The sequence below is a fragment of the Cryptomeria japonica genome, chromosome 2 (genome assembly GCF_030272615.1).
Source record: "Cryptomeria japonica chromosome 2, Sugi_1.0, whole genome shotgun sequence".
NCBI classification, from domain to species: Eukaryota; Viridiplantae; Streptophyta; class Pinopsida; order Cupressales; family Cupressaceae; genus Cryptomeria; species Cryptomeria japonica.
Window position 1 is genome coordinate 585,931,787 of NC_081406.1, and position 21,426 is coordinate 585,953,212.

Consider the following 21,426-nt stretch of genomic DNA (forward strand, 5'->3'; position numbering starts at 1 on the left):
GTCTTGCGTAATGCTTTTATCTTGTGATGCTTTGTTTTTACCTATTGAGCATATGATGGTTCTATGTTTTATGCCTGTCTATAAAACATATTGAACTCACTGTTATGAAGATCTGATGTTAGTTTACCTGTTCATGCATGAGTGCATAATGGTACTGTAGTATTGAGCTAAGAGGAAAGCTTAGTGAGTGATCGATTTATGACTATTTGAGATATACTGGATGTTACCGGTTGCACTCTATTTTAACCAGTATCCATGTTTGTCAGTCATTTGGAGTATATGCTGTCAAACTGGTTTTGGACTGTATTTGTGTATGTATTGATTTACACCCCCCTCTCAGTACCGGTTTGGTACTAATGGTTCATCATTGAGTTATCAGTTGGTATCAGAGCTCCCCAGGTCCTCTGTGTTGTAAGCTTAACCGCTTGAGGAAAAGATCCTAGTCAAATGATGAAGAGGGAAGGTCCAAAGTTTAACAGGGAAAATTTCAGTATATGGAAAGATAGGATGAAGATATTCATCAGAAGCATGGGTGTTCAACACTGGAGTTATGTTGAAAATGTATATGTTGATCCTACCGGTACTCTCACCGATGACCAAAAGAGAGAGATACAAGAAAATGGGAAAGTCATGGAAGCCCTCATCAGTAGTCTATCTGACATTGAGTTTATTGATGTTCGGGACAAGGCAAATCCCAAAGAGGTATGGGATGCTCTTGAAAATACCTATGGTGGTGATGAGCATGTAAAATAGGCTAAGGAAGAAAGCCTGAGAGGGAAGTTTGAAGAGATGCGGATGGTTGAAGGAGAGACCATTCAGCAGTATGGAATAAGAATCAAAATGGTTGTTGGAGAAATCAAGAGTGCAGGTGGCAAAATTATAGAAGATTCCACTGTGGTAAGTAAAGTCCCGAGATCCTTGTTGCCGGTCTATGCAATAAGGGTTGCTGCTATTCAGGAGCTGAGATCAATAGACAAGTCTAAAGTATCCTTGGACTCCATCATAGCCAAGTTAAGAGCCTATGAGCTAAATAGTTTTGATGGCAGTGTTCAAAAGACTGAATCAGCATTTAAAGCCTCTGCTATAGCATCCAGAAAAGGAAAAGAGGCTAGCACTAGTGGGGAACCTAGTCAGAGCAGAGAAATGCATGATGAGGAGATTCTGATGGCATTTGAAGCTCTCCGTGCCAGGAAGCTTCCTAAAGGAACCGGTAAATACAAAGGTAAGCTACATTTGAAATGTTTTTCTTGTAACCGGATAGGACATATTGCTATAAACTGTCCTAATGGCGATAACAAGGACAAACCAAAAAGGTTCAGGAAATTCAAAGGAGGAAACCAGAGAAACTATTTTGTGGCAGTTGATGAATGTGTCACAGATGAGGAATCAGAAGATGAAGAAAGTGAAGACATGGTGTTTGTTGCTGTAAAGGAAGATGTGGTAGACAAGAAGGCTCTTGTCTCCTTGTTTGATAATTCCAATGAGTGGATCATTGACAGTGGCTATTCTCACCATATGACTGGTGACCGGAGCAAGTTTCTATCCTTGGAGGAGTATGATGGTGGTGTGGTTCGCTTTGGCAATGATGCACCATGCATGGTCAAAGGCAGAGGGTCCATCTCTCTGAATGGAAAGAGCAATGCTGACAATGTGAATTGGTTTGATGGTCTCAGACACAACCTTCTAAGTGTTGCCCAACTAAATGATAGTGGCCTCACTCTGGAATTCAAAAATGGAGTTTGCAGAATTAAAGGAAAAGATGGTAAATTGGTGGCCGCCGGCATGCAGACCAAAGGTAACCTATTTCATCTAAATGCAAATGTAAGTACATGTCTTATGGCTAATCTTGATGATAGTTGGATATGGCATAGGAGACTCTGCCATGTAAACTTTGATAACATTGTGAAGGCTAGTAAGATCAAGGCGGTTAGAGGGTTGCCGGTGCTAAATAAACCGAATAATACCTTGTGTAGAGAGTGTCAATTGGGGAAAATGTCTTCCTCAACCTTTAAAGGTAAAGCTTTCACTACTGACAACTTGCTTGATGTTGTACATACTAATTTGTGTGGTCCTATGAAAAATAGAAGTGTGCAGGGTGATAGGTACTTCATGATCCTCACTGATGATTGCTCAAGAATGATGTGTGTCACATTCTTGAAAGACAAGTCTGAAGCTTTTGGGAAATTCAAAGTTTTCAGAGCATTAGTGGAGAAGGAAAGTGGTAAAAGGATCAAGTGTCTCAGAACTGATCAAGGAGGGGAATTCACTTCCAGTGAATTCAACAAGTATTGTGAAGAATTTGGCATCAAGAGACAGTTGTTTGCCCCACGTACTGCACAACAGAATGGCCTAGTAGAGAGGAATAACCTAACTGTGGTTGAAGCAGCTAGAACCATGTTGATTCAAGGAAAGGTAGCTCACACCTTTTGGAGAGAAGCGGTGAGCACTGCAGTCTACACTATGAATAGGGTACTCATCAAGAAAGGTAAGGACAAAACTCCTTATGAGTATTGGACCGATAAGACACCTGTGGTTAGCTACTTTAGGGTATTTCGTAGCAAATGTTACATCAAGAGGAGTGAACATCAGGGCAAATTTGAAGCTAAATGTGATGAGGGAATATTTCTAGGATACTCAACCAAGAGTAGATCTTTCAAGTGCTACAACAATAGGACTTAGAGAATTATAGAAAGTGTCAATGTAAGAGTTGATGAATCCACTGAGAAAACCGAGGAAACCGGTAGTGAGCAAGTTGTAAATGAACCAGTTGCAACCTTCTGGGAACCAGTTGTTAGTCAACCTAGTACTAGTAACAGTGTCCCTGAACTGGTGAACGCTGATACTGATGAAGATGAGGATGAAGAGGAAAAGCCAGAAGAACTAGTTAAGACCATTCCTTGGTATGTCAAGTTGAATCATGATCCTAAGCAGATCATAGGTGATAAGGATGCAGGAATCCTTACAAGAAGAAAGATCAGAGAAAACTCATGTATGATCTCTGAATTTGAGCCTAAATCATTCAAAGAGGCTCATAAAGATGAAGACTAGATCAAGGCAATGGAAGAGGAACTTGACTAGATAGAGAAAAATGGTACATGGTCCTTGGTACCTAGACCAGAGCATAAAAATGTCATTGGCACCAAATGGGTGTTCAGAAACAAGTTGAATGAGGATGGCATAGTGATTAGGAATAAAGCCAGATTGGTGTGCAAAGGATACGCTCAAGAAGAAGGAGAAGACTATGGAGAAACCTTTGCTCCTGTAGCTAGATTGGAAGGAGTTCGTATCCTTCTTGCATATGTAGCTTTTAAAAGGTTCAAAGTATATCAAATGGATGTAAAATCTGCATTCCTAAATGGTGTACTTGAAGAGGAGGTATATATAGAGCAACCAGATGGGTTTTCCCTATCTGAAGACAGTGATATGGTGTGCAGGCTACATAAAGCCTTATATGGTCTAAAGCAAGCACCTAGGGCATGGTATGAGTGCCTATATTCCCATCTTGTGAAGATTGGATTTGAGAGAACAAGTGAAGACAACAATATCTACCTGAAGTCTAAAGGAGATCAGATCCTAATCTGTGAGGTTTTTGTTGATGACATTATCTTTGGAGGAGATGATAAGATGAGTCATGAGTTTGATGATGAGATGAAGAAAGAGTTTGAGATGTCACTCATAGGGGAGATTAAGTTCTTCTTTGGACTGCAAATCCAGCAGATGAAAGATGGAATCTTTATCACTCAGTCCAAATATGTCAAAGAGGTGTTGAAGACCTTTGGCTTAGAAGATAGCAAACCGGTTGGTACACCGATGGTGACCTGTTGCAAATTGACAAAAGAGGATGATTCTGCACTGGTTGATGAGAAGGAATACCGATCAATGATTGGTAAGTTGCATTATGTAGTGCATAATAGACCAGATATTGCACATGCAGTTGGCATTACTGCAAGGTTCTAGAAGAGTCCCAGAGAATCCCACTTGATTGCAGTCAAGCGGATTCTTAGGTATCTGAAGGGAACAGTTGACTATGGATTGTGGTACCCATACAACAATCATTGCAATCTGAAAGTGTTCACAGATGCTAATTGGGCAGGTAATGTGGATGATCAGAAAAGCACAACCGGTGGTGCATTCTTTCTTGGTGGTAGACTGGTCTCATGGATGAGTAAAAAGCAAAGTTGCATCTCTTAGTCTACAACGGAAGTGGAGTATGTTGCAGCTTTCATGAACTGGACTCAGACAATTTGGATGAAGCATGTACTGGAAGGCTTCAAGATCCTTGTATCTGAACCAGTAAGTATATTCCGTGATAACACAAGTGCTATCAATATATCAAAGAATCTTGTTTTACATTCTAGAACCAAGCATTTTGAGCTTAAGTATCATTTCTTGAGGGAAAAGGTTCAGAATAAGGAGATTGCACTGGAACATGTTTCCAGTAAGGAGCAGTTAGCAGACATATTCACCAAGCCTCTCCCAAAGACTACATTTGTGCACTTAAGAGGTGAATTAGGGGTATTACCCCTTCAGGAGGTGAACTAAAAGTAATTGTTCCACATCAGTCAGGTATTGCAAAGTCAATTTTTTGTTGATTGATGTGTTGAAAGATGCTACTCCTCAGGGGGAGAAACATAATGGAACAGAGATGCTTGTGCCTCCAGTTTTACATTGTTGTCATAGGGGGAGAAGGAGTGAAGCGAAAATATATCTACAGCAAATGGGGGAGAAGATGTGAAGCGGAGAAGATATCTTTGTATATTGCCATCAATGCCAAAGGGGGAGATTGTTGGCATTATGTGAACCGGCATGAAGACATAATGATATTGTATGTTGTCATTGATGTCAATATGTGACATGGTGTGAACCGGCACATGTGATAGGTGAAAAGAGAGAGGAACCGGCATATGAAAGTAAAGCGGCATATTTGTTCAAGATGAACCGACATGCATTTATGGGAACCGACACATGGAAGCATTGTGTTACTACTGGTTGGTAGGTAGTTTCCACTTCAGGATTTCTGATTGGAGTACCTCAAGCCTGTGTGACTCAATCGATGATCTTTGTGTGATGAGTTAGCAGTATAATGGAGAACAGATCGTGTTGCCATGTAAGCTCTGTGCGCGTGAAGGATATTGCATAAAGAAGACTATTCCTATCTACCTCGGGAATGTGCAAAGTCTATCAAACGGTGATAATGCGTGTTTGGTTATCAGCCGCCATGAAATCGGTGGAAAATGGATGATGGAGAATGTCTTAAGATCGATTCAAGATTGTTGCATTTAATGCAGTATGATTCAACGGTCTGGATTGTACCACTTGAATTGCTTAACCTAAGAGGTTTAGGGTTTAGGGTTTTTGCTATCGACCTGTCTGTTTCTTATAAGGTCGATGTTGTGTTTCTTTCTAAGGTTGTTGGCAAAAGTTGTAAGTGTGTATCCAAGGGAAGTGATACGTGATTCTTGCTAGACCAAAGGAGAGAAGAGATATCTGCAAAGTGAATGTGCAGAAAGAGAAGAAGAGCCAAAATGGATCTACATTAGCATTGAGTGTTGTTGTCAGATCATTGTAATTCTTGTTGATCTTTAACCACTTCAACAGTTGTGAAATCCCTTAACAGGGTAGCCTTAACTAGGCTTTATTCAAATCCCTTAACATGGTAACTTGAGGTTAATGATTTCTGAGAAGCTATAGAGCTCTAGAGATCCTTTAGCTATTGAGTTCTTGAAATCCTCTAACAAGGTAACCCTAACCGGGTTTAACCCTTAACTGTGTATTATAGCCATCCCTTAACCGGGTGATCCCTAACAAGATCGGTTCGTAGCAGAGCCTATTGTAATGTCTTTAACCGGACAAGCCTTCTAACAGAGCGGACTTCAAAAGAGTTCAAAAGCAACTTGTGGGTATTCATCCCCACTGTGGTTTTTCCCAGTTGGGTTTCCACGTGAAAAATATGTGTGTCATGTGTAATGATTTTATCTTGTGATGCTTTGTTTTTACCTGCTGAGCATATGACGGTTCTATGTTTGATGCCTGTCTATAAAACATATTGAACTCACTGTTATGAAGATATGATGTTAGTTTACCTATTCATGCATGAGAGCGTAATGGTACTGTAGTATTGAGCTAAGAGGAAAGCTTAGTGAATGATCGGTTTATGACTGTTTGAGCTATACTGGATGTTACCGGTTGCACTCTGTTTTAACCAGTATCCCTGTTTGTCAATCATTTGGAGTATTTGTTGTCAAACCAGTTTTGGACTGTATTTGTGTTTGTACTGATTCACCCCCCCCTCTCAGTACCGGTTTGGTACTAGTGGTTCATCATTGAGTTATCACACCCAATATTGATTTGCATATTTACAAGTTTCTGTCCTTCTCTCTTGGATCTCCATTGTTGGGTATGTGTTTCTTGCAAACCTTTGGTTGCCTATAGTATTGAGATTTTTCATTGTTTCTTTTTATTCTTCCCACGATAGTAATTTGGTGTTGGGCAATTTATGGGATTGGGGAGATCACTCTCTTTCTACCAAACCCTGGATAACTTCCTTTAACCCCCTCACCAAACCACTTAATGTGCATCCGGTTTGGGTTTGCCTACTTAATCTTCCTCTTTATTTTTGGGAGCACTCCTGTTACGAAGCCATTGGTAACTCTATTGGCCAATTTTTGAAGGTTGATGATGCCATGTCTTCTATGGGTCATTCTACCTTTTCTCACATTTTAATCGACATTGACAATTTCCAAGCCTCTCCTTGGGGATGTGGTTCTTATGGTTAGAGATTGGTAAGATTGGACTCAATCATTGAACTACAAGGGCCTTCCCTTTTGCTGTCGAAGGTGCTTCTCTACTGGTCACTTGGCTTCAGATTGTTCTCTCTCTCGACACAAAGGCTCTGCTACTTGGTGGAAGGATGTTGTTGTTGATCACTTGACAATAAATGTTGTTGTTATTGATGACTCCTCTCAGGCAGATGATGACTTCTCCCAGGTTGAGGTTGTGCCTCTTACTATTGTTGAAGCTCCTATTGAACCCCTCAGCGATACAAACTTGGTCTCCTCTGGCCCTATGACTGTTGCTCTTGTTCTACATCATCGATCCACTCCTGTCGAATGTGCTCCTGATGTTGTTTTGTTGCAACAGCCTCGTGATGTTCCACTTTATTAGCCTGTTTCCATTCTTCTACAACTGCCTGCTGTCGATGTTGTCTGTAACTCTACAGGGCCCTCTCCGCCCAATCCATATTTTGATGGTAATGATAGTATTTCCTGGACCATGGTTCACGCAGGCAGAAGGGAAAATATTCTCCCATCCCGCAAACCTATCTTTGCTCGGATGATTCTCCCCATCCTTAAGTAGGGTTCGAGGTTGTTGCAGGTTTGATAGGTTCTTTTCACCCTTTTGACCTTGGTTCCTCTAGGGTTTTTACCCCTATTCTGTTGTTTCTTGTTGCCTTTAAGTTGTGGTTTTAAAGGGTTAACACCCTTGTTTATTGTTTTGTAATGTTGATAGTCTTTGGCTATGTTAAGGGTCAACACCCTAGTTAACGTTGCTTTATTAATAAAAAACATCTGTAATCTGAAAACTTCAAAATTACCTTTTCAAACATCTTTTTAAACAACTTTTACCATCAAACCGTAGTAGCTAAATCTTCTCCTTGTCTCTGGTAATGACTTCTTCTCTATTTGATCTCCTTAGTCCTCTGTTTTGGTGGTAACTGCAAACCCTTGCCTACTTCGAATGCCATTAGTTTGAAAATCACAATGATCTTTCACAACCTTTCTTTGTCCTCTTTTGCGAGCTCAACAACAAACTCCAATGCCATCGTATTGACTCTCATCCTTGTTAATCTCTTCCATGGTTGTTACCTTTGGCTCGAGACTAAAGACTAGACACTTCACTAAAGCAATTTTTTTTTCTACACTATTGGTTGTTATACTTTGGCTTTTAGAGAAACTTACTCAATGCCATAGTTAAACTAAGTAGAGATAAAAGTTTAGATCATAACCAAATCAACATTTTTTTCATTAACCGATTCACAACAAACACAACGCATTACACATAGCTGACCACCTAAGGAGAAAATAATACAAATCCAACCTCTCTCCTATACTCCTGCACAACTACAATTAGCTTCCAACAACAAACTATAAATGGCTTTCAGTACTAGCAATATACACAACCAACACTGAAATTAGATATATGATACTCAATTCCACAACAAACACGACAGAGGACTTGTCTCTTCTACATCCTCTAGTCAACTGACAAACCTTTGGCTCTAATACCACTCTGTTGTGGTGAATGGAGTGGAGAAAACATGCACATAAATTACATTGTATTGCTGCACAAAAACACAATTTGATTGCATGTCTTAAACGAATTACATCTGCCTCTATCTATAGAGGTCTATAGATTTTTCTATAATACAAGAACTAGTAAACAAATGTGAGAAATCAAGGTTGGTGATAAGTCGGTGGTGTTAGGTGAGAGAAGTGTCTTGAACGGAGGGTGAGAAGGTTCCATTTTAAATGCTCGGTTGACAATTATGCTTCGTTTGTTGGTAGAAATTAATATCTTCCAACAATTGAATCATTTTTAATGAAATTGTTTTGAGTTTTTGAGTGTGGGTTCTGAACATCATAAGATATAAAATTTTAGACTTTGATGGAATAGATATATGTCAGTTCTTGGTTCTTAGTTAAAAAGATATTGGATTATATGTATATATATATTCCTCAATTTAATTTATTAAAATGATATCATTTTGACAGAAAACCTTAAAAAATATAATATGTCAAAATACATCTAGACTATTTTATAACACAAATTTAATAATATTTATGAATACATATACCATTTTAAATATTAAATGATGGACCACAATCATTGGTAAGAACATTCCCTTATTTAACTTTAATGTTCAATGAATCTCGTCTTTGTAGTTATTATCAATATCAAATATGGTCACATGACATTTTCATCACCAAAACTACCATAAGTCATATTAGAACTAGCACTTGCACCAAAAAGAGGTGCAATGGTTACACCAATAGCAAGATACAGTTTGGGCAACATATGGGAGGTAAGAAATGTAAGTTGCAATGTTGAAAGAAGTGCATTCTGCATATTTATACAACCAAACACACATATATTAGAATTTATATGTTTAGAAAAGATGAGGTAAACTGCAAATATTACCTAAAATGCAAAGCTAAAAAATGGATCCCAAGTAAATGAGACTACATGAAACAAGTGCCATGTAGTGGCTAGTACTTGCCATTTAGATTTGTAATAGTAATAGAAGAGATTAATTGAATCCTAACCCTAATTAAGTTGTAATCTTATTTGAACCCTAACTAGAATACTAATTTAATGTTAATTATAAACTTAATTGAATCCTAAATCTAAGGATAATAATCCCTAACCTAAATTGAACACTAATCGTAACCTTTACCCTAACCCTATTTTTCTAATCTTAATTGAATTGTATTCCTAATCTCTTTGAATACTAATCATAATTTAATCCTAACCCTAAATGAAAAGTTTTACCTATAATCCTAATTTATCCTTAACCCTAACTCCAATTTAACTTTATACCTAACCTTTACCCTAATTAAATCCTTACAAGAACCCAATCAAACTAGTACATACAAATGTAGTAAATTAATGAAAGGCTTAGTAAAGCTGTTAATTTATAAATTTATGTAAACAATATTTTCGTTTTTTCCAATAATACTATAACTCCTCTAAAATTTAATATTTATTAGTACTTGCCGTTAGGCAATACTATTGTAATAAAAATTCATTTGTTGTGCTTATATGGTTATTAAAAAAAATTATTTAGACCAATGAAAAGCAATTATTTTTCTTTCTTTAATTTTTTTTAATTTATTTTATAGTATAGATGCACATTTGTTAACATTATAATTTACAAAAAATATTCTTGTTGCAAGCAATTGGCTAATGTCGTTTTGCCTCTTATAGGCGGGTTTCTTGGAACAACCCATATTCTCAGGTTTTTCGGAATCACCATGCATTTTAAAATTATTTACGTTCTTTAATTTGAGTTTCTAAAAAACTTATAAATGACACAATCTTGTGAATCTAAAATAAGTGCTTAAATTTTAACTTCATTATTTGTTGTAATAGGTAGTTCTTTTAGGTTAATTGGGAAAATTTTATAAAATGCAATTGACAAAATAAAAATTGTTATTGAAATCTAAAGATAAAAATTTAAAGAGGTATTTTGAAATTCGACAACCTTTTAGAAATAAAAATATCATAAAACCAAAAAAAAAAAAAATCTTATAAAAATGAGGATAATGAAACTAAATCATTGTGAAAAAATCCTAAGCAACATAAAAAAATTGATCTAAAATATTCATTGCATTATAATATAATAATATAAATTATGAGTTTATTCACATTTAATATAAGTTATAAAAAATTTAATGACATTTTTTCATTTATTAATTTATTAAAAAAAAAAAAAAATCAATTTAGTTTTAAATTTTTTTCCAAACAAATCAATTATTCAAAGGTTTATTTTTACAACTTAAATATATATATATATATATATATATATATATATATATATATATATATATATAATTTTAATAATATAAATTATTAATAATAATCAAAATCTTATATATTCACAAAAGGAAAAAGTCATACCTTTCATTTTAAATAAGGGAAGTTTTTTTAATATGTTATTTTTTTTCCCTTTTTTTCATCCATTGTATGAGTGGATATTGCTTTGGACGCAGCCTTCTATAAAATTTATAAGATGCTTTTTTCGTAATTTTTCTCACACGAAAAAAGTGGGATTAAAATCTATCACGGTAACAGAATGGTGGTGGTAGACATGCACTTGAAAACTAGGGAGATAAGAACAAATGATATTAATCTATTGATAACCATAAATAAAGATACAATTAGCTCGCACTTTCATCTACATGTAAGGGAAGCATACACAATCTTTAACTTCCTCCTTTCTCACAAATAATTCAATGAGAAGAAAGGTCAACATAAAAATTCATTTGTTGTGCTTATATGCTTATTAAAAAAAAAAAATCATTTTTTTATGTGTTTATAATTTGCATGAGATGAGCAGTAATTGTCATTGAAGTCATTTCTGTAAATGGGCAAGAAGGTTATCTACCAAAAAAAATTGTAATTTATCATAGTCCAACACTATATTAGCTATATAATTAATAAAGAAATTCAATAACTATAACAAAAATTACTATTTCAACTACAAATCAAGAGGCAAGTACTCGCCACTATGTGGCACTTGTTTGAGAATGTGATTAGTGAACAAATCATAAATTATTTTTAAATAGTAGTAATTTTTTTTTTGTATAGATATTCATTATACTATTTTTGCACTGATATTATTTTTTTAAATATTATTATTATTTTTTATCTTACATCAATATTTATTCAATGAAATGATCTCTAGTCTAAGAATAATCCAATCTTATATTTTATTTGTATTATAAAAATATTAATTTAATATTATTAATATTAAAATTATTAGATTATTATTTTTTATTATTCTAATTTCTAATATATTACTATTTTATAATTTGTATGACTATATTAAGAATGTTTTATATTATATTATGGCATTATTCTATTATTGTTGTAATCTTGTTATGTTATCAAAATTTAATAGTATTAAATTAGGTGAGCATAATGCTAACCTAAACAACCAAGAGCTATTTATAAATTACTTAAAAAGTAAAATATTTGTTGTCTTCCTAAAGCAGGGTCTTTTGCTTGGTTGGCAGTCCAAGATAAAGTTCTCACTAGGATGCGTTTGGACAGGCTTGGGATTACAGTAGTATTCCCTTGTGTTTTTTGTGGTTATTGTATGGAATCCATGGACCATCTTTTCCTGTTTTGTCCATTTGCTTTTGAGTGTTGGTATTGGCTGTTTGGCATGCTTGGCTGGTTTTTTGTGATAGGTCCCAATCTACTTTCGCATTTCATGGCCTGGCCCTTGTTGTTTTCCTCTTCGTTTTATTCATCCCTTTGGGTTGTGGCCCCATCATTGGTGATTTGGAATCTTTGGCTTGAAAGAAATTCTAGAATTTTCAAACATAAATCTGTCACTTTGACTAATGTAATTGGTAAAATTCAAACCTCCATTAGTGAGGTGGTACTTTCTTTCATCCATAAAAATTTAGATCACCTCAGGTCTTTTTCTCATTGGGATAATTGGGTCACTTGGAAATGGTCTGCACTTCGTCTGATGCCTTCCCATGGGGTTGTATTAGGCAGTCTATCTTCTCTTGTTAAACGTAAAATGGCTAGATGGACTCCTCCTCCCTTCCCTTCATTCAAACTTCAATTTGATGGGGCTTCCAAGGGGAACCCGGGAAGGTCTGGTGTTGGAGTAGTTATTTTTTATCATTCTTCAAAGATCATGAAAGTCGTGGGTAAACAGATTGGGCATGGTGCCAATAATGTGGCTGAGTTCCAAGCTTTATCCTTTGGGCTTAATCTCGCTCTTTCATTAAACATTAAAGATATTGTTATTGAAGGCGATTCAATGGTGGTGTTTCAGGCGGTTGTAGCTAAGAAATGTCTCTCTTGGAATTTACAATATTTTTTAGATCACATTCTTCAGCAGTTAAAATGCTTTTCCACTTTCTCTATCTCACATTGTTTTAGGGAGATCAACGTCATTGCAGACTTCTTAGCGAATAAGGTTGTTGTTGAGGGTGTTGATTTCCTAGAGGTCTCTCCTTCGGACATTCTTGTTTCTTGCATGAAGCTTCTTTTTTAATATGCGACCCTCCTTCTCGGAAACCTACTTCAATGTCTATCCTTTGTGTGGTCTTCTTCGTTAGTATCTGTAGTGAAGGTGTTGGTCTTCAGGACAATATCTTTGTTATTGATATCTCATGTTATATTTTCCTCATGGAGTAGGGATATTGTTGGGGTTTAGGCTTGGATGACAAAGTTGCGGGTTGGAAGTTTGATTTCCCTCCTTTTGACATGTTTTATTTTATCAACTTGATTTCTCGACTTTGTCATCATCGGGTTTACACTTCATCAACTGGGTATTTCTAAAATTGCCACCATATTTTCACCCATCTTCTGATTTTTCGAACCATATATTTTTTAAAAATTTGAACAACAAAAACATATTATTAATGAATTTCTTTTACCAGTGTCTCCATAGTTCTTAGAGACATACGTGTACCATTTTTTTAATAACTTTGATATACTTATCCAAATTTAAAAAACTTTATATATTATTGGAGTGCACTTGATTCTTTACAATTTAAAAAAAAAAGATTTATTTTCGATTGTTTTGGTGCAAGTTATGTTTCATACACGAACATGTACCTGATTTTTCAGGATGTGCTCGATTGGAAAAATCATTAAAAAAAATACTCTACAAAAAATTATTAAAAAAAACACAACTTCTAGTGCTCACTTTTAACTATCTTTCTGGCAAAATATTTGTCAAAATAATAAATCTAACTATGACTTTTTTGATGCGCACGTCAGACACTATGTTATGTCTTTCAGAAAAAATCAGGGTCTTTTTTTTTGTGCGTGAAGGATTTGACCCCCTTAATCTTATCCAAATTTGAAAAAAAATAGTAGTTTGGAAATAAGATTCAGAGTACTACAATCTTTGTTCTTTGAGTATCTTCATATCTTGAGTGGATGACTCTTAAATTTCTCCTTCAAGTTCAGGTTTACCTGATTTCAGAAAACAACTGTCCACTTATACCCCCTTTTTGGACACCATATTTGTGTACTTACCCATAACCATTCAATCTGTTTTATTGAAAATAACAATTCAATAACTATTCAATGTCTTATTGGTAACAGTCTGCATCATTACTGAGGTTTTATTCCACAAAAGTCATCAATTTTCAATAGGGTCCTATATCATATCATATCACTAATTCAAGCTGCAAAGATAAAGTTGGGGTGTTTTGTTTCTCTTTATTTGGTGTCTCCTTATGCTTTGATTAATAGAACCTTTATTCAACTTCTAACAATCAAATTCCTCCATTCATTTGCATCTGAAGTTGTGTATTAAAAATATATAAATTCTCTTGTCAGTGGTGGTACTCAAATATTCAACATTTTCAACCTCTACAACACCCAGTAATCTTTTACAATATTCATTCTAATGTGCCCATGACTTTTGAAGTGTTGAAGGGACTCCATTCTGGTCTTCACAATGAGCCCCTGCAATGCTAATAAGATGGTGTAAATAGTAAAATCAACATTTGACTTCTAATAATTCTTCTATGTTGGCATATATTTAACAATTTCAACAAAAGAAGACAATCTAAATTTTGCATAATTTTTTATTCTGCATGCATTATTTTTCCAAACATCTAAACATGGTAAATTAGGTATTAATTGAAGATACCATTGTTACAAAAAAATTGTGTTAGGTATTCACTATTAGTTACTGTTCGGAAAGGTAAAACTTAAAACATATCCTTACCCTAATTTGAAAAAGGAATGTCAAGTTAAAGATACATTTTGATTAAAAGCAGGGCCTCCTGACCTGGATAAGAAATTTCTCTCCATAAGCTTGTTTGACAACAAACATGAACTCGTGAAGGAGGTCACCATATTGCTTGATCACATAATATAGTTACAAACTTTTACTGTGTATAATTGGGCCATAGGAAAAATTAGAAAAGTAAATATGAAAGATTTTCTAGTCAAGAACAAAACCTGGCCTGTAGCATGTCTCTCTCTAAGCCCTATGTAGAATTCATCATTTGGTAATGTTTCCTTTTTTATCTCAACATCAATAGTTACTGGAAGACACATCTCACATACAAGTTGTCAAACCAGACTCGTGTCATATATGGATATCATGTAACATAATTCAAATCCCCATGACCAAAAATGCATTTTATTTTAGAACTTACTGCCAACCTTTTGAAACATACACAAGAAAAGGGGAAAACAATGATACCTTTTACATGGTATCTTACTAGCTAAAATCCAAGGTGGTCTATGCAACTTAATAAAATGCTAGTTCAAGTTTTATTCTATACCATTTTTCTAGAATCAACTAGAAATAAGTTACCACTAATAGCTACAAGATCATTTGATATTATTAATTAGTAATCACTAACCAATGAAATAAATGGGTGACATCCTAAAATCTGACAACTACTTTAAAACAAGATCTATTATTGCAAGGGTTGAATACCTCTGAAGGACGAACTCCCCCAAGTGTTGTATACAGAGAAAGTTTTCCAACATGAATTCATATTCCCTGATAATAATTGTTCATAATAAACATGTCAAATGAAATAACACAAATTCCAATAGTCATAACATAAGAAACAAATGTAACATGGTGGAAAGAAAATAAATATAAGAATAAAGAAATTACAAGATGCACCCTTTATATTCCAGATAGTAGAATTATTAACACATGAAAAGTCAAATTCTTTGCATGAAACTTACCTAGCATCCAAGATCTCCAAGTCCCAGAATATGTTCACCATCAGTGACAACAACAGCCTTGATGTTCTATTCAATAGTTCTTCAAAATGTCAAGGACCTTTCCCCTGCCAATTTCAATTACCTCTAAATTAGATCCTAGAGAGAAGTGATAGTCCTTTCATATGTGAACAAGAAACCAAAAAATATTATCCAACTTTGTAACATATATATGATATATTTATTATGAAAGACAACACATTATTCAATGAAGGAACATGTTAGTGCCTACAGAGTTGTTGATTGCAAGTTACAAGGCACTCTACTATTAACTATCCACAAAATGATAGATGGCAATAAATTAGGCACCCCAACTCAGACAATCCTTAGAAGTGTTCCTCAAACAAAAAAATATCCTGGTAACAACTGTATAAAAACAAGAGTTGACCAAAAATTGAAAAGAAAATTTCAGATATGGATTGAATGCACATACCATACAACTACATGATCCTAGTTAGTAATAAATGCAACTACATGATCCCAATACTAAAAAAATAAATTGAGGATGACATAGATATACATACTTTTCTTTCAAGCTTATAGAAAGACCCTATAGATGCCTAAAAATAGTACCGGATCTTTGGCAAGCTTCACCAATAGTGGGTGTGTAGACTATAGGAAGCAATTTTTCAACATGGTCAACTACGACTTTGTATTTAACAATCTTCCATTCCTCTTCTACCAATATCTATCCATGTCAATGCAAGTAAAAATTAATTAAAAAAATGATTTTGTAGAAAAGTTATATTGTTATTGTTTTCAACAAGAAGGGATGGTCAAGGAGTCCCAGATAAACTAATATAATACAACAAAACAATTATATTAGAAAAAGGTGAAATAAATTCACTTAAAGTTTAAAAGTTCATAATTAAGGTCATGGCAATATCAAAGACAATAAAACTAAATTAAAGTACAAGTTTCATCAGGTCCACTTCCACAAACTCACAATCTCTTCAATATTGAAATAAATTTAATAAAATACAACTTTGCAGTTGTGGAAATTATCATTTTAAATAACAAACTGCTCAAATCAATTGATACTCATGAATATTATGGAGAAAAAAATGAAATACCTAAAGGTTCATCATAGCCATGTATTTATGGTAGTCATGAATGATATTCATTAGCTTCTTTACTTGCATCAATAAGATAAAGAAGTCAGCAACAAATCTGTCAAGCCTACATTCAACAGTTGTTATTCAAGGCAAGAGTGTGATGGAGACCCCTGATTATAATGATTATGGGTAGAAAAAAATGTAAGAATAATTTGAATAATTTATTTGTAACGATTATTTTTCATTGTATTTGTCTATGTGGGTGCTAATGTCGGCATTAAATATACAAGCACTAGACTAATATGTGAACAAGTACCTTGCCAAAGACCATAGTTTGATCTTTTGGTTAAGAATTTATGCATTCATTAACAAAGGGTTTTGTCTTCTTTCCAAGTACTAGCAACATATTTAACTCCACAATAAAATAATGCTAATTTAATGGGGGTGTAGCTTGCCAAAGATTGCAACTTTTGGCTTAGGTTCAACATCCAACATGTTAGTTTTTTAGTATCCTCTTTGTGTAGAATCACATTCACATTCTCCTTATAAATTATATCATCCAATTTATTAATAAGATGAACATTATGAAGTGTGATCCAAAATATTAATGTAAAAAAATAATATGAAATAATTTATTAAAAAATTTACTCTATACATAATTGATAAAATGACAATTTGTAAAAAATTAGAGAAAGTGGTGAATGGTAATAGAATAAAAAGTTCACAAAGGAAGTAATGAGATGCAAAAGTAGAATTAGGAAAGAGGTGGAGTGAAGGGACAAGAAAATGAAGGAAAGGTAAATACCAAGATTACCTGGTTGATGCTTAATGCTAACAAGAGTTGAGATCTATGAAGATTTTTTAGGAGGTGAGAAAGAAAATTGTAGAGGATTTTGAACCTCTAAAATTGTGTAAGATTTTTGTATTTAATGTGAATTTTGATACCAACATGAAAATTTCAATTTTGAATATTTTGAATAGTCTTTTGAATCCTATATTAGAGGTTTCAAAAAGGACAATATCATAGTGAAGCTCATTGGCATTTGGTCTATAATGAATCAAATTAAAAACTTGATGGGGTAACATTACTCAAATTTTCCCAAACTAGTTTTCATTTTTTTTGCATTCAGATATCTACAAATAACTTTTCAAACTAAATATGATAGGGATAAAGAATTTAAGGGGGAATTGTGATAAATATGCATACCTATTGACTCTTCTTCACCCATCCACCACACTAACAACAAACCTTGGTTTCATGACGCATCCACTTAAACACTACAAATGATAAACAAATTTGATAGTTAAAAACACACCGCTCTATTATCCATCATCGCATTGAGTTATATCCAAATAATATAAAATCAAGGAGTAAGTGTTGATTTTGGGGAGATTCCACTAGTTTATTAAATCAATCTACCCAAAACATAGGAGAACTCAACCTCAATTGTGAAACAAGGGGGTCTCTATTTTTCTAGCACTGTGGACTGTAGATTAAACCCTTATTTAAAGCTGAACTTGTCTTATTTAAATAAAATGAACTCATCCACTACTTCTTGTAATTTATTTCTTCTTACATACTGCAAACTTTCCATTAAACCCTTAACATTATGTTTTTAAAAACTTAAATTTCAAAACTCACAATGAGGTAATCAAGGTGGACTACGATCATTTGAATAGACTAAGCCTACACTATTAGCCCTCATGTATAACTCGATAAGACTGATCTTTCTGGTGTAATTAGGGTGAAAATAGTAAATGTTGGAGAAAATCCCCCTTACTTTGAATAGATTAAGCCTACATTTAAATTTAAATACCCTACATTTTACAACAAATTGCACTTCTTGGGATAGAATACAAAGATTAAATACATCTAAAAAGGGGGGAAAGATTATATACCTATAATGCAGAGACTAACAACAAATTGTATGCTTGTAATAGTAATTCATTTTATTTTTTATGTACATTTCATAAATACAAAATATGACAAACTAGATTAACGCATAAATACAAAAAATAAATTTTGTGTTATGCATTAGGGTTTGAACTTACCACTTCCGCCAAACCCTACACTCCAATCTAGTTGCGGCTAAACTGGCTCCAAAAAGTCACGATTTCTGCATAACATGAAGGTTAGTCAAAAATTATAGATTGAAATGCCCGCATAAAATAAAGAAAAAGCATCGTTTTGGAGCCAGAATAGTTATATCTAGCGAGGGAGAGACGAAAGGTTGAGAGGAATAATTCGGAGGTAGAGGTTAGTCAAAAAATTTAGATCTTGGTCATGCTTGGAAGAACTAGCTAACACCTCCCGCCCACTTCTGCGCTATAATCCCTCCTCCTTACACCAAAAAAACCCTCATGTTAGTAGGTGATATCAATAAACCCATACCGCTCACATTATGCATGTGGGTTTAGCCTCACCTTTGCAACCACAAACCCTCGTGTCCAATTTTGATGCCTCTCGCACACCTTTGTGATACAATCCCTCCTCCCTACACACAAAATTGAAGGCATGTTAGCAGACTCGGGAAAATTCCAAGGAATTCAAAAAAAAAATATATTTCATAAAATGCACATGTTAAACATACCTCGACTTGATAACAAGCCCTTCTCGCGGCAACCACAACTCTTCTCACTCTATGATTTAACCAAAACCTCCACCTCCATATTATTTCTCTCAACCTTTCGGCTCTCCCTCGCCAGATGCAACTATTTTGGCTCCAAAACGAGGCTTTTTCTTTAGTTTACACAAGCATTTCAAATTTTTAGACATTAATATTACATGATAAAGAACAGATTTTTATACAAACGTTTATATCAAATAAAATAATAATATGCATCAATATATATATATATATATATATATATATAAAGCCTCTTATAAGAAATTAGACAAGGCCTAAACATTATTAATAAGGGGACATTACAGTGCAAATAATATTAAAGCAGGGACAGGGAGCAAAAACCTGGAAATTTTTGGACGTTGCGGGGGACTACTCAATCATCCTTGGAAATCAACAACCTGCATGGATAACTAATTATAGTGGTAGTCTACATAGGGAAGTAAATGCATTTAAAAACACATAGAATGAACGTACATTTTCAGATATGAAATTGCAGTTTAACATCCAATATAAACTAACACTAAGTAATTTATATCACCTAAATTATATGTGTAAATTTGGCATAGTGCCAGAGTTGTGACAAAGAAAGTGTACAAATGTGTTTGGTATAAGTATTCACTTGAAACATAATTCAATTCTAATGTGTCTTAATAAGCTTACAGTGAAAAGACAAACATTATTAGTCTATGAAGAAAGAATACAACAACAACAAAAACTAAAGACAAACATAACAAAACTAAAACTCTCTATATCTAGGCCATCTTGCATTTTTCTTTCCCACATGCAATGCAGGTAGTCCTTTGCTCCTGCAATTAAGGAAGCTTTTGCATTGACAATCTATGCACATTCAGCTTCACTAGATCCCAAAATTTACAAACTCCTCAATAAGAACATTCACCAAATAGACAAAAATAGTGCAGCCTACCATTGACATGTTGTCTTCTATAAATGGAGCCTTGCTTCACAGAGAGAGAATATGCACAAACAATCACATTTTATGCACACTTATATGCATTTGGATATATATATAGAGAGATAGAGATATCCACACTCATATACATATATAAAAATATATATAAATATTCATATATACATTTTATACAAAAAAAAAAAATTCCTTTCGTTTTATTTGTGTTATATGGATAGTGCATAACAGTTATCATGCAGCTACCAACATATTCTAGTTCACCCCATGCTGCTGCCACCAAACCCTAGTCCACCCACCTCAAAAACCCTCGTTCCTACACACAAATATCTCTCATGTTAGCGCAATATTTCATAAACCCTAACGCATGAGAAAAAAATGAAATATCTGATGCTTTCTTGTAAATGTGTCTGCACTCGAACCAATTGTCTTTCTGCACTTGCCACTCACATACACATCTACCTCGTCTGGCCTTCGTTCCCTTTTCCGCACTAACAGTTTTTACTATGCACCTCTGACCCCCAACACGAATGACTCGACCTTTCTTGAAACCTCCCTTATAGTTTGAACCCAATAAAACCAAATTTTGTGACTCTCGATACAGAGAAATGCAGGTCACAAATCGTTAAAAAATGGCCAGCTCAAAAGAATCATAAAGAAAAAGCCAAAATATAGATCATCGGATAGATGGGAGATCAAAAGAATCACCTACATGTGCTTCCAGTATGTTATCTTCCTTGCCATCGAATTATGCCCAGAGGTTAGTAACATGTTGTTATTCACTTCTTTCTTCAAGTCAAAGTCTCCAAAGGTTATTGACTTCTTGTTATACATACACTGGGAGACAATTGGGACCTCCCATTGTCGTTTCCTGCCTAACCGCAAATTCCAGTCTTGGTTCTGCGATCTGCATGGACCAATAGTAGTTTGCCATTTTCGAAAACGTGTTATGCATGCATTTAAGTCCAGTGGCATGACGTGGTGTGGACATTGCCTTGGACGTGTCCATGTCGTCACAACTTGCGCCTCCTCCATGTCTATGTCATCAGAGCCCATGCATCCAGACCTTCTGCAAGTGGGAATGGGTACGAATGTATTCTCATGTATTCCATGCATGTCATTGGTACGACACCACTGTTTTGGAGCCACAATAGCTACATCTGTGCAAACGCATGTATGTGCCTAGATCTCTCCACCGTAACTCTTCATTGTTGAGGGTGTGCATTGCTTGTGGTGGAAGTATTGTTTTCTCTTGACAATACTTTTGCCACAAGCAATGCATGTCCTCAACAATGAAGAGTTGCAGTGGAGA

At 34.7% G+C, this 21,426-nt stretch overlaps 1 pseudogene; it reads right to left on the reverse strand.

The window, feature by feature from the left end:
• Nucleotides 1–8,964: 8,964 nt before the first annotated feature.
• On the reverse strand, nt 8,965–21,170 carry LOC131052083 (NADP-dependent malic enzyme-like; annotated as a pseudogene).
• Nucleotides 21,171–21,426: the final 256 nt, after the last annotated feature.